The 13,633-nt window shown below is 37.5% G+C and overlaps 1 pseudogene; it reads right to left on the bottom strand.

Moving 5' to 3' along the window:
• Positions 1-3,702: 3,702 nt before the first annotated feature.
• LOC141835085 (uncharacterized) lies at positions 3,703-4,707 on the bottom strand (annotated as a pseudogene).
• Positions 4,708-13,633: the final 8,926 nt, after the last annotated feature.

The raw sequence follows: 13,633 nt of genomic DNA on the forward strand, positions 1-13,633 counted from the left end.
AGATGGAGAAGGGAATAATAACTTAGTAAATTCCACTCGCTGTCTAAATATCGCAAGTAATAGAGTTATTGGAAGACAGATCGCCTTTGCAGCATTAATCTGTACAACGCTATCATGACTAGCCAATTATTTGTTGACATGTGTAGTAGAGAAAAAGGCATATCATGTGTGAAACAGCAGATTAGAAGACTACAATTTACTAAGGTAAAGAAAAATTCTCAATAAATAAACTTCAACGAAACATTAATATGAGTTGAGAATAAGTCAATAATTATCTCTGGACATACTTAAGTTGATTATGACGGAGCAAAATTATTAAAGTGAACAAGAATCGAATTTCGATGAAGTCGAGGTAATGTCCTCTTTCATCATGATCAACTGCAGCTTCTCAATTTATCTTCTTACATATGATTGTGAGGCCGATCATATAAAATTATTGGGATGATAAATTTCATTTTTTTTTACTGAAAAGAAAATAAGTCAACAATCAATAAAGGATAGATAATTAAATAAGTCATAGGTATCAATAAAGGATAGATAATTAAATAAGTTATAGGTGGTAGAAGGATAGATATACATATCTTTTTTTTCATATGGTTCCATATTTTTTTTATTACCAAAGAGTTTTTTTTCTCTTCTAAAAAGACGATAAATCTCAGTCAGTCTCATGGACTCAATCCCTGGAGGTGGCCGGTCCGATCTCACGGAAGTTTCCCACCGACCACCAAGATAAATCGGGAAGCGCATACGGCGGCCAATCCAGAAAAAACAGCATAAAATAATATTGATTTAAAATTATTTTTATGGATCATATAAATTCATTTTTAAAAAAATCAAAAACAAATTTTAGAAGAAAATATTAAATTTGCTCTAATTTAATAAATAAATATATAAAAGATTTAGATAAGTTTCAATCTTATGAATCTAATGATATCTTTATTTATCAAAAATAACAATAGAACATCAAAATAATGTAAAATCTGAGATGTGCTCGAGGGTAAACACTGTTTCATCAAAATTTCTTTTTGGGAATGTCAATATACAGTGAAAAATAAAAAAAATAAAAAAAATAAAAAAAATAATACTACAAGAAAAACAGTCATAGACATCGGTTTTCCACCGGTGTCTATGAGAAAATCGATCGCTGTCTATGAAGGCACTGTAAAAGGTTTGATATTTTAGACATCGGTTTGTAATCGGTGTAGTATCAATTAACAACATCGGTTTTCGAATCGGTTATTTATCGATGTAGTATCACTCAACGACATCGGTTCTGCAATGGTGTAAAACCGATGTAATATCTGTTTAACACCAATTTTAGCAACGATTTTCGACCAATGTAATATCACTTAACGACAACGCTTCCAAACCGATGTCATTGATGCTAAAACTGTTGTAATAACACTTAACGACAACGCTTCTAAACCGATGTCATTGAATCTAAAACTGTTGTAATAACACTTATTTTTTTAATGTTGTTTGTAAATTATGATCGAGCAAGAGTGACATCAATCTAATTCCCAATAGTATAAAATTATCATAATATTATAAATTCACCCAACAAATCACAAATAGAAAAGCACCGATGTATTTAATCACCTCAATATTTACAAATAACCAAAAGTTATAACCAACATAAATATTCTTCTTGCAACATATTACATTCCATGAAAATGTATGCATCCTCCATGTAAGGAAAGTCATCCATTGCTCATGCCACACAACACATTTTCTAATGTATAAAATTGACTATTGTGTTGGCAATGTAGTCCAACTTAAGCTGAAGCCTTTAGGGTCACAAAATAGTGGAGTGTATCATATTAGTTCATGTTTTTTCTTGAAGGTTTGCTCAAGCCACCATCTGAAAAGAAACAAGGTGATTGAACATAGGATGAAGCCTTTAGTGTAACAAAACAGTGAAATATATCAAATCAAACTAAAGCAATGTATTAGATCAAGCTTTATCTAAGCCCCACAAAGTTTTTTAATCAAAAATGATACAAAATAAACACAAAATAAGAGAAATTATTTACCGGTGTAGTAATCAGGACCCTCTTAAACTTGTATTTCCATTTCATTCTTGTCCGTGTCTGCTTTTGCAAGACACAAAATCATTTCTTTGATATATATGAATAGCAGCAAAACTAACGTAACCAACTGAAATATAGAAAGTATTTGTGGCAATAAATGATCAAGATAGTGAACAAACATAGGAACAAATTACATCATCTTGAAAGACTTTGAAATTAACTTTATGATCCATCAATTAATAGCCATGCTGAGTTATATTATAAGAAAAACATAATATGGATCCTTCTAAGTACTATTTTTTTAAATAACTCCTTCGAGGATAGTGAAACAGTTGCTAATCACAAGGACATATCTTGACAACTTCCCATGTTGGTTGTTTTTTCCCTTTCCTTCTCGCCTCCGCATTATACAATTTCAAGGCCCTTCATGCATATAAGAGTTTATTGTATTGCCACATCAAAATAAAATCATGTTTCAACAAAGATAAGAAAAGAACCCAAAAAACTTACATGTTGACCACATATTTCCAATCTTGATCATGAATGCGGTGTCTAAGAGGATCCAACAAATAAACAATCTCCTTTTCAACATTGAGGATAGTCAAAATCCAGTGAAAACTACTCAAAGAGATATAATTAGTGCAACTTGGACTTCTCTTTGCTATTGCCAACTTTTTCCTTCCTAGTCTTCTACATATGTAGATGCACACATATATATTAGATATGTGACATACTTAAAAAGCATACAAAATTTAGACACCACTTTATCACGTTTACCTCATCCCGCATGCTGATCAAGTGTACAGGCCAAGCCACATACTCTGCCTCGAGGCATGACAATTTAGGTAAAAGAAGTCAATGTGCATTAATGTGTCATCAAATGGCATTAAGAAAAGATATAAACTTTCAAGTTGTAAGTCCAAGGTACCTTGATGAGGGGAGCTTTTATCTCACATTGGCTAGAGATAGAAGTCATAGAATAGATATAAGCTGTCAAGTCCTAAGCACATTGATGAGGGAAAGTTTTATCTCCCTTAGATTAGAGATAGAAACCCTTAATTGCTATATGGATGATGGTGACCCCTAGTGTTCAGATTGCTTTCTGAATAAACCAATACTCTGTGTGTGTAAGTATCAAAACGAACAACGGCTCCTAAGCCCATGGGTACATTTGATGTGAAAAAATGACCTTACAATTGCCAATCACTATATACATTCAAATAATAAGTACACAACTTGAGAGTCTGTTCAAACATGTTTTAGCAACTTAAGTGGTTTTACTAATTGTATCTTCAACCCTAAGAAATATCAATTAGAAACTGTTTTGAATCCCTACAACTATAGTGAACAATGAGTTTCTAGGATTTCCTGCATATAATAGATTGTGCACTATTTGAAGGAGCATGAGAGTAATATATACAGCAACCAGGATCAATTTTTCATTTCTCAGCTAATGTTCCATTCTGGAAATTCTGGAATATATTGATTGAACTGTTAATATGAACAAAACAAACAAATAATCTATGACTTTCATTCTCGTGAAGAAAAAAAAAACCTCCTTAAATCCTTAGCTTGCATTTTAGGGATGATATTTATGTCAATATACGTCTCTATCTTTCTTTGCTATCTATTCATCAGGAAGTATTATAGCAGACAATTGTAATGTCAGGGCTCAAAATGAAATTACCTCAACTTTAGGAAATTCAGAGACAACCTTTTTAGCTTGTGCAGGATCCTTATACCTCAAAAAAGCATACCCCTTGTTCTTCCCTGTTTGACCATCCATCATCATTCTTACTTCCACAATCTCTCCCACCGTCCTAAAGACCTTCCTTAAATCCTCCTCCTTCGCAATCCTACTCAATCCTTCAATAAAAATCTCAGTTTTTCTCCTATTCTTTCGTTCAGACGTTCCAGCCACCTCATCAGCAGCAGCCACCACAGACTCAATGTGACCTTCCTCCTTATCCTGCTTCCTTTGGGCATCATTCTCCGTATCCTGCTACTCTGACATCCCAGCCATCTCATCCTTGGCCGACACCACTGCCTCATAGTAACCTTGCTCCTTATCCTGCTTCCTTTGAGCGTCATTCTCCTTATCCTGCTGTCTGGGCATCCCAGCCATCTCATCCTCAGCAGCCACTACTGCCTCATTGTGACCTTCCTTCATATCCTGCTTCCTTTGAGCACCCTTCTCCTTATCCTGCTGCTCCACAAAATCATCCTTTGCGTCCTGATCTGCATGAGCATCCTTTTTCTCGTCACTATGTTCCCTCTGAGAATCTTTCTCCCTACCAAGATCATTATTCTCGGCCAGCATGGCATCTCCTGCCGCAACATCAGAACTAGGGTTATCAAGCCCGATTTCAGCAACTAGGGTTTTCTTGTCGGCCGTTTCTGTTGGCTGTTGCGACGAAGCCGAATCTTTCTTCGCTAAAGAAACCACCTTTGGGACGATTTTCTTGATGATTTTCTTCTTGATCACCTTCCTCACCCGGACGGCTGCCTTCTTACCAGCTCCAGACGCCTCCGCGGCCTCCGTCGGAGGCACCTCGACGGGACCCTCTGACACTGACGCTTGCGGTTCCGCAACGGTGATCGAAGGGTTGGCGTCGGCGGACATTTCTGAAGGTTCCGCTACGGCCTCGACAGCGGCAGCGGGGGTTTCGGCAGATTTTTTTTAAAGAGAAACAAAAAAAACCTCATATTTTTATCTTCCACACAAGGCCTCTAGCTTAAACACAGCATCCACGCAACGCAGTGGAAGTCTGATTTAGGGGTTTTGGAAGCGCACAGTGGAAGATCAGCGGGATGTAAAAATATTTGGGGGGAGAGAGGGAAAGAAAAAAGAGAAAATATACAACAGTTTTAAATCGTTGTTATAGCTTCCAAAACCGTTGTTGTCGTTACAAAAAAGCGCACATAGACAACGGTTTTCAAACCGTTGTCGTAGTCTTCAAAAACCGTTGTTATAGTCTCAAAATAGCGGACATAGACAACGATTTTAAAACCGTTGTTGTAGCCTCCAAAAATCATTGTCGTAGGCTCCAATCAACCTCTCAAAGACATCGATTTTTGTTAAAACCATTGTAAAAAAGTAAAAGACATCGGTTTTGGCATAAAACCAATGTCTTTTGAGTGTTGTTAATTACCGATTTTCTTGTAGTGCAATAAGCAAAATTAATGCACTAGAATTTTATGTGGTTATGTAACCCTCTAGTGTTTCTACTCCATAATCTATGCCAACACGAGTCACTAATTTTCTTCTTTTTGAAAATCTTTCGAAGATAAAAAAATCTCTTATAATCTATCTTTATAAGTCTATCTTTAAGAAATACACAAACACAAAAATATATAACATAAAAATATAATAATGAACAAGTGTTACACTAAAATGATGGCCTTTCGAAGTCCTGAATGTGTGCAACACTATTCTTGAATTCTCCTAGATCGACAATATGAACTTTGAGAATAAATGAAAATCTAAGTTATGTGAACTGCCTATTGATAGTTGTGTGTCATACCATGATTATAAATTTAATTTAATTATCGAATCCCTCTATGCTAATGTAGTATAGGAATGACTCGGGTCGTCTCCCAACAAATACAGCAGGTGAATGTTAATTCTTAGAATTATGATATTTGTGGTTTTTGGATTTTGGATTCTAAGACTACTAAATGAAAATTAATACAAGTAATAAAAACCTAATCTAACAAAACTACAATTGCAACTAATTGAAGGAAACACAAACATTCAATAAAACTTATTTTAACCTAATCTACTTACATCCAAATGAAGAGCAAACATCTTAGACATTCAAACAAACTCAAGCATTGAAGGAATAAAGTGAATTAAAGTGATTTTCCAGAAATAAAAGTAGCAAGAATGTAAACAACATTTAAACAAACATATAGTATGCATAAATAAATCTAAGCTAAGCTAAAGGAAGTGGAGATCTCTCCCTCTGATTGGATGATGCTGGATATGGAACATGTTATATTTGAGAGGGGTGTTCTAAGGCAATCGTCTTATGATTATAATATTTATTGGATAAATAACAATTCACTATTTGAGTGCATATTCTTTATGTATTTGATTAGATCATAAACTTATTTACTGAATGTCCATAATACAATTCATAGCATGAGCGAATTTGTGATTGGATCACAACTAGTAAGTATTTCTACATATGTAATTATGAATATATTAAATAATCCATAGTCGATGAATTAATGAGCACGAATATCATCGATTTTGTTAAGACTAACACATTTTAAACTCCCTGGTTTACCAAGTAGTTATTCTTGCTGGCGGGAGATATTGGATGTTGAGAGTTAAATGTGAATGCTAGTTAAAAATAACTAGTTCATTGGAGTAATCTGCCATAAAACTTTATATGATTCTATACATATGCCAATGAAGATCTTAATGCAGCTTAAGTGCGAGTTTCCTTTGACTTGCAGTATTCAAGTCACCTTGGTCATGGAGGCTTATACTTTGACATCTTAAGCAAACATCTCCAAGGAGATGTGGACCCGGGATGATTGGGTATAAGTCGAAGTACTTGAAGGTGTTTGAATAGCCCATAGAGGATTCACTGTTCTTTGGAAAAAGAGATATTATACCTTACGGCCGCTTGTTAGGATTGTTACTGAAAGTCTTTGATTAAAGCATCACATGTCAAGAGTTGGTAGTCTTGGACACATGTACAAGTAACATAAATTCATAGGACAAGAAAGCAAGCTTAGGCTAGGTGAGATGCAGTCAACCTAGTGGGGACTGACACAAATAGACCATATTCTGAACTAAGTGGGTATAAGATGATGAAAGAAATGAGACACATTTCATTATAGCTACTGAAGGATTTAGAAATTATTCTAGAATCAATCATTGATTTTTCAGTTAATTGGGGATCATGATATACTACTAGGTGTTAGGATCGTCCTGATACAATGTGCGTATTTACACGTTTCAAAAACGTATGCAGCGGAAATAAATAAATAATTAAAACTAATTATTACAATACACACATGCAAATACAGGATAAAACAGTGTACAAGACATGACTGAAAATTAAAATTTTTAGAATAATAAATAATTCTGAGCATACCTCGTAGATGATGTCGAGCGGTGTTGGCCTCAATCGAGCAGTCCTTATTGAAGTCCCATCTCTATTGGTAATCCATGCCAAGCTCTCGTCAGGATGACTTTTTAAGTCACGAGTCGCATCATCGTCTTTGGTACTAGCTGACGAAAGACAATGATCGAATCGAGAGAAAATTTAATTCTGAAAACGCAACAACGTTTGTCACGATCATTTTTTGGGGTTTTCTTATTGTCAACGAAAATCGTATTCCTAGTGTAGATATCGATTGTCAACCATTGATCGCCGATAAAGACAAACGATCAGAATTTCTTTCCGGTGATGATGGAATAATTCTCCAAAAGCTTCATAAGCTTCTGACAACAACTTGATGGCTATTCCGGCAGTGATTCCACAAATCACTTTGGGAAAAGATAAAACGAAGATCTTTTCTTCTCCAACAACAGTTGTTGACAAGAATCAATTGTTGGTATCTAACACTGATAAGAAAGGCACTACTCCTTGTAGTCAATCATGGTTCTTCATCAGGAGACTCCCAAAAGACAATAGATGCCTTATTCCCTTTCTCTCGCAGAAGCATCGAAACAGACAATACACGATTTCTTTTCCTCACACTGTGGAGAAAACCAATCGAGACAAATAGAAGTCATGACAATGATGCTCGTGATCGGAAAGAGGGGCAGCACCGACAAGGGCTGTTGTGCTACAGCAAGGGGGTGGCGTCGGCGAAGAACACAGTGCGATTCTCTCCTCCTTACCGTGAACCCTGTTCAGAAACCCTAAACCTACTGTTGGCAGCTCTCGTGTGAACAAGGTGCAAGAGACGGCGCTGCAAGTTCCTCTCCATGCCGCCGGGGCGGTCGACGACGGCGGTGGCTCTCTGGTCCGCCGACACCCTCGCGCAGATGAGAGGCTTAGACGGTGGCGCACACGCGAATAGTAAGCGCAGACGACATCTCTCTCGGGAGAAGATGATGAACAGGGTAGAAAGTTGCGAGGAAGGAGGAGATGCATCCGGTGATGCTCGCGCGGAGGAGAAGCTCGGCCGACGACATTCTCATGGAGGAGAAGCTCGACCGGTGGTATTCGTGCCCTCGGCGAACGGTGCGAACAAGGGACGGAATCCTCTGCTTTCTCTTCTCCCTCAACGCTCGTCCTTTAAAGCCTGAACTCTGTGAGGTTTCTGACGTTGGACGTAGGCGTGCGACGGCATTCACGTCGGTACCAGCAGATCTGAGCGTCGGTGTCGCGGGTCGCACGGAAGGGCAGGTGAGTGGCAGAAAAATCGCGATCAAGCGATTTTGAGAAGCTACAGTGATTTAAACCAAAATTTGAGATTGGGCTGAACCAGACCGCGCACGAACTGAACCAAGCTGAACTGAAATCTAGGGTTTACTATAGCAAACTGATTTAATTTTGGTTCCCTTAGTTCATTAACTAAACGACTTCCGATTTGACTCAAATCAGTTTTGTTCAATTCATCTTCTCAAGATGAATCTTCTCATCCCTTCTATTTTGTCAAAATCTCTTCCAACATGAAACAAACCAAGTTGGTTTAATTTGGTTCAAAACTGAATCGATTGATTTAATAACCAAATGACCTTCGATTGGAACGAAATCAATTTAGTTCGTTTCGTCTTTATAAGATGAATTTCATCATTTTATCCTTTGTCTGGTCCAACCAGACTTTATTCTCTCGAACTGAGAATATAATTCTCAAACTCATTTTAAGTCCTTCGGAGAACTTGTAATGTGTGTGACCCAATAGTTCCCGGTTATGTTAGTCGTTCATAATTAATTATTAATTACGGAACGATCATGAGTGTCACCTAGTAGTACATTATGATTGATAAAAAAATCAATGATTGATTCCAGAATACTTCTAAACCCTTCAGCAGCTATAATGAAACGTGTCTCGTTCCTTTCACTATCTTATACCCGCTTGGTTCAGGACATGGTCTATGTGTGTCAGTCCACACTAGGTTGACTACGTCACACCTAGCCCAAGTTATTTTCTTGTCCTATGGATTCAAGTTACTTGTACATGTGTCCAAGAGTCCCGTACTCTTACATGTAATACTTTGATCAAATATTTTAGTAACAATCCTAACAAGCGGCCGTAGAGTATACATCTCTTTTTATAAAGAATAGTAAATCCTATGTGGGCTATTCAAACACATTTGAGACACTTTAACTTATACCCAATCATCATGGGTCTACAGTTCATTAGAGATGTCTGATTAAGATGTCAAAGTATAAGCTTCCATGACCAAGGTGACTAAAATACCGCAAGTCCAAGGAAACTAGCACTTAAGCTACAATGAGATCTTCATTGACATATATATGTAATAACATATAAAACTATATGACGTCTCAAGCCAGATCACTCCAATGAACTAGTTACCTCTAATTAACATCCATGTTTAACTCTCAACATCCAATGCCTCCAGCCAGTGAGAACAGTTGCTTGGTAAACTAAGGAGTTTAATATGTAATAGTCTTAGCAGATTCAATGACGCTTGTGCTCATCAATTCCTCGACTAGGGATAATTTCAATACATTCATAATTGCACATATAGAGATGCTCACTAGTTGTGATCCAATTACAAATTCTCTCTTACTATGAATCGTATTACAGATATTCAGTAATTAAGTTTAAGATCCAATCAAACACATAGAAAATGTGCACTCAATTAGTGAATTGTTATTTATCTAATAAATAGTATAACAGTAAGGTGATTGCCTTAGAATATTCCTTAAATCTAACAAACTCCCACTTGGCCTAAGGTCAATCACCATGGTATCCAATACCACGCGCCTTTATTTGTTTCTTAAACATACTTTTAAGGTAGAGATTAAAGGATCCGTAAAGTTTCTTTTGATGAGAATTTTTTTTTAAATTTTATTTCTCTTCTACTGATGATCCTTTTGATCTATGATTTTCACCAAAGCACATGTTTGGATCTATGGTAAAACCTAGGTTCCATCGCCTGCGCGATTGTTCTATTGTTGTCATAGTAAGCAAGTAATGCTTCAATAATTGGTGGAACCATTCTAAGTTCAGTAGTGAACTTTTTGATCCAAACTGCTTCGTTTGCTGCTTTACAAGCTGTAATGGTGTCTTATTTGAATACTTTCAACTTATTGTATCATACTTTAAAGTGATTATGTGCCCAGACTAGGACTCGGAATCATCCTTGTTTGTCTAGCAGCAAGCATTTGTATGCCCGCATGTAACCATATCACCTTCTCCATGTACAAAGAACAAATCCTTATTCCCTCGCAAGTACTTTAAGATTGTCTTGATAGCCGCCTAATGATCCATTCTTGGATCTGATCGGTATCCACGCATGACACTCAGAGCCCATGATACATCGGGCCTTGTACACATCATAACATACATGATAGATTCTATTACCGAAGCACAAGGAATCTTACTCATGTAAATCCTCTCATCTTTTGTCCGTGGACACGTAAACTTCGGAAGGTGTAACCTTTCTTGGATTCAAACATGCTAAACCCCTTTTAGCATCTTGTCTATATGTGTAGACTATAAAAGACCAAGCAATCTTTTTGATCTATCTCTATAGATCTTAATCTCGATGATATGGGTCGTTTCTCTCATGTCTTTTATGGAGAACGTTTTGTAGGATCGAAGAGAGCGCTAGACGGGGGGTGAATAATACTACCTTTTAGCATTTATCTCGATTTTCATAAACTCATTGAATATTTTCGTTCGTTCATGAATCAGAGAATGTTGCAGTGGAAATAAAAGAATCATGACACAAGAAAACATAAGATCATTTTTTACTTGGTTCATAACCACAGACTGCTACTCTAAAACCCACGATATTTGATCATTTACGTATGGGCAATCCATTAATTAACTCATTCCTTACGAAGTTGAGTTGTAATGATTTATAAAACAAAATCACGATAAAAACTTTATCGTAAAAAATTAAAACATACAATAAATCGTTACCCAAACCGGAGAATGAGATGAAGCTTATGGTGCGAACTCCGACGTTATGACGACTTCTAGGGTGATCCATCGTGCGTAGACTGCCATTGGGTTGCTATGGAATACTTTGAATTGATGTCTAGAAGCCTTCTATCGACGTTCTTTTATAAGGCTTTCTCGGCGCTTGGATTCCCCTTTCAGGCACCTCCATGACGCCCGCCGATCCACCATCGACGCTGCTAACTCAGCACTTCCAGTCCCATGAATTCCCATTCCAGTAGACTCATGCTGATGTGGAGGTTCTGGATGAATTTTGACTGCTGCCGCGATTATCTGAACCCGAGTCACCTCGATTCACCTTCTAGGCGCCTGGACCTCCCGGCCGCCTGGATTCTGGATAGAGTCGCCCAGAGTCAATATTCTCGCATCTCCAATCTGCATTACAAGTTAGTCTAAAAATCAAAGTAACATAATTGGATAAATAGTTTTTGAACTGTTAAGTGATCTTAACTTCAAATTTTCAATGAAATCCTGGGTTAGACTGACACCTACTATTCCACTCTAGGAACACACCCTTACCTACTTCACTCGGGAGAATTTACCTGATTTGCTAACAAGTCCTCCAAACTTGTTGGACTTCCCACTTAGCCATGGTCCTTGGCCCTCAGGATTTGCTGCTAGGCTACTGGTCCACCTGACTGCCTAGACTTCCACCAAGCATTCGGTCTTCTTGATCTACCTGGATTTTTTCCATGCTTCCTGATTCTCCTGACCTGCCTGGACTTGTACCTGATGCACTTGACCTTGCTGAGACTTTAATCACAAGTTGTCCCTAGAAGTGGGAAACAAAAAGGTAGACTTCAATCTCGCGCTTGACTCAAGTCTTACATTTCAGAGAAAGAACGATGCTGCAGGCTGGATAATATCCAGCCAAAGAAGAAATGGATGTATCAATCCCTCACCTTACCGATGGAAGAACCCGTACCGGCAGGGATAATAAGGAAGCTATATGAAAAAAAATAAAAATATAAAGTACCACCTAGCGCTCGATTACGAGATGTCAACCAATAAGCCCTGTACATTAAAGAATAAAGGGGTCAAGTTAAAGACCGTAAACAAGCACTACTTGGGAGGTAACCCAAGGGGTTTCTTTTCATGTTTTTTATTTTCTTTATTGCTTAATTTTCTATTGTTTTAGCAAGTTAGTAATAAACTTTGCATTTGTTTGCAGAAAATTTTGGAGATACACTTCAAATAAAGCTAGGTCGTGTCTCCTAATAACAAAGCAACTTTTGCGAGCCGTACCACAAGGCACGATCATGTTTCTCCCACAGAGCAATAACCTTTACAGGTCATGCCTAATAGACACGGCCATGTCTCTCCACAAAATAACTACTCTCACAAGTCGTGCCTAATAGGCACGATCATGTGGTTTCACCAGAAGAGCAACTTGGGCAAGCCGTGCCTATGAGGCACGACCATGCCTTATCACCCAAATAATGCCTTCGACAGGCCGTGCCTCTTTATCTATAAAAGGGCACACGACCATGCGTACCCTAGCATAGAGTCGTGTGCCCCTAAATCTCAAAATACTCTTCATTTTCTCCTCTCCATCTCTCTTCCAACCTCTCCCAAATCGACTCTTCTTCACTTCCTTCACTTCTTCCCCACTTCTTCTTCATCTCTCCACCATGATCCACTAGAAAAAATCCCAGATTTTCTCTATCTTTACTTCTTCTCTCAAATCTAGCGACATGAGCAATATATTGAAGAAATTCCAGATCTGGAGGATCAAGCGGAGGAGAAGAACCGGAGTGACGCAAAGGAAAAGAATTGACAAAGGAAAAAGCTCCAGCGAAGGAGAAGAGCAAAACTAAAGATAAAGGGAAAAGAAAGGCTATTGAGGAAGGTTTGGACAACATTCACGGCATCATCTTTCGGAATGATGATCAAAAGGCCAGGTATAAATGTCTTGTTTCAAGAAAATTAGTTTGCTCTTGCCATGTTGATGCTTATACTATGGATACCTCATGGCTTAAGGATAACATAGAGTGGATGTTGGATAACATAGGTTGGCTTGCCTTTATAAACATTAGGTATCCAACATACCTCAAAATCACCTTGAAATTCCTTAGCTCTTTAGAGGTCTACTTTACCACAGATGAAAACTATAAGGGAAAAATCAATTTTAGATTATTTAACAAGGAATATAATTGGACTCTAGAAGATTTTAATAACTTTTTTTGGTTGCCGACTGATGTGATTAAGAAATTGGATAAGAAGTTTAGCAGTAGCCAATTTTGGAAGATGATTATTGATACTGAAGAACCCTATGACCCATCCAAATCCAAAGCCTCGTTAATACAAAATCCAGTCTTTAGGTATCTTCACCGCGTCATGACCAGGACAATCTTTGGTCGAGCTGAGAGTGACGGCGTGGTGAGGAATATGAAACTTTATTGCATCTGGGCAATGCTTAATAAGGTAGAATTTAACTCAGGGTTCCATTTCCTTTAAAACTTAGCTAAAATAGCTAA

Source organism: Curcuma longa, chromosome 9 (assembly GCF_044706935.1).
Source record: "Curcuma longa cultivar G26 ecotype Majalengka, Jawa Barat chromosome 9, ITB_CL_G26_1.1, whole genome shotgun sequence".
In the NCBI taxonomy this organism is placed as follows: Eukaryota; Viridiplantae; Streptophyta; class Magnoliopsida; order Zingiberales; family Zingiberaceae; genus Curcuma; species Curcuma longa.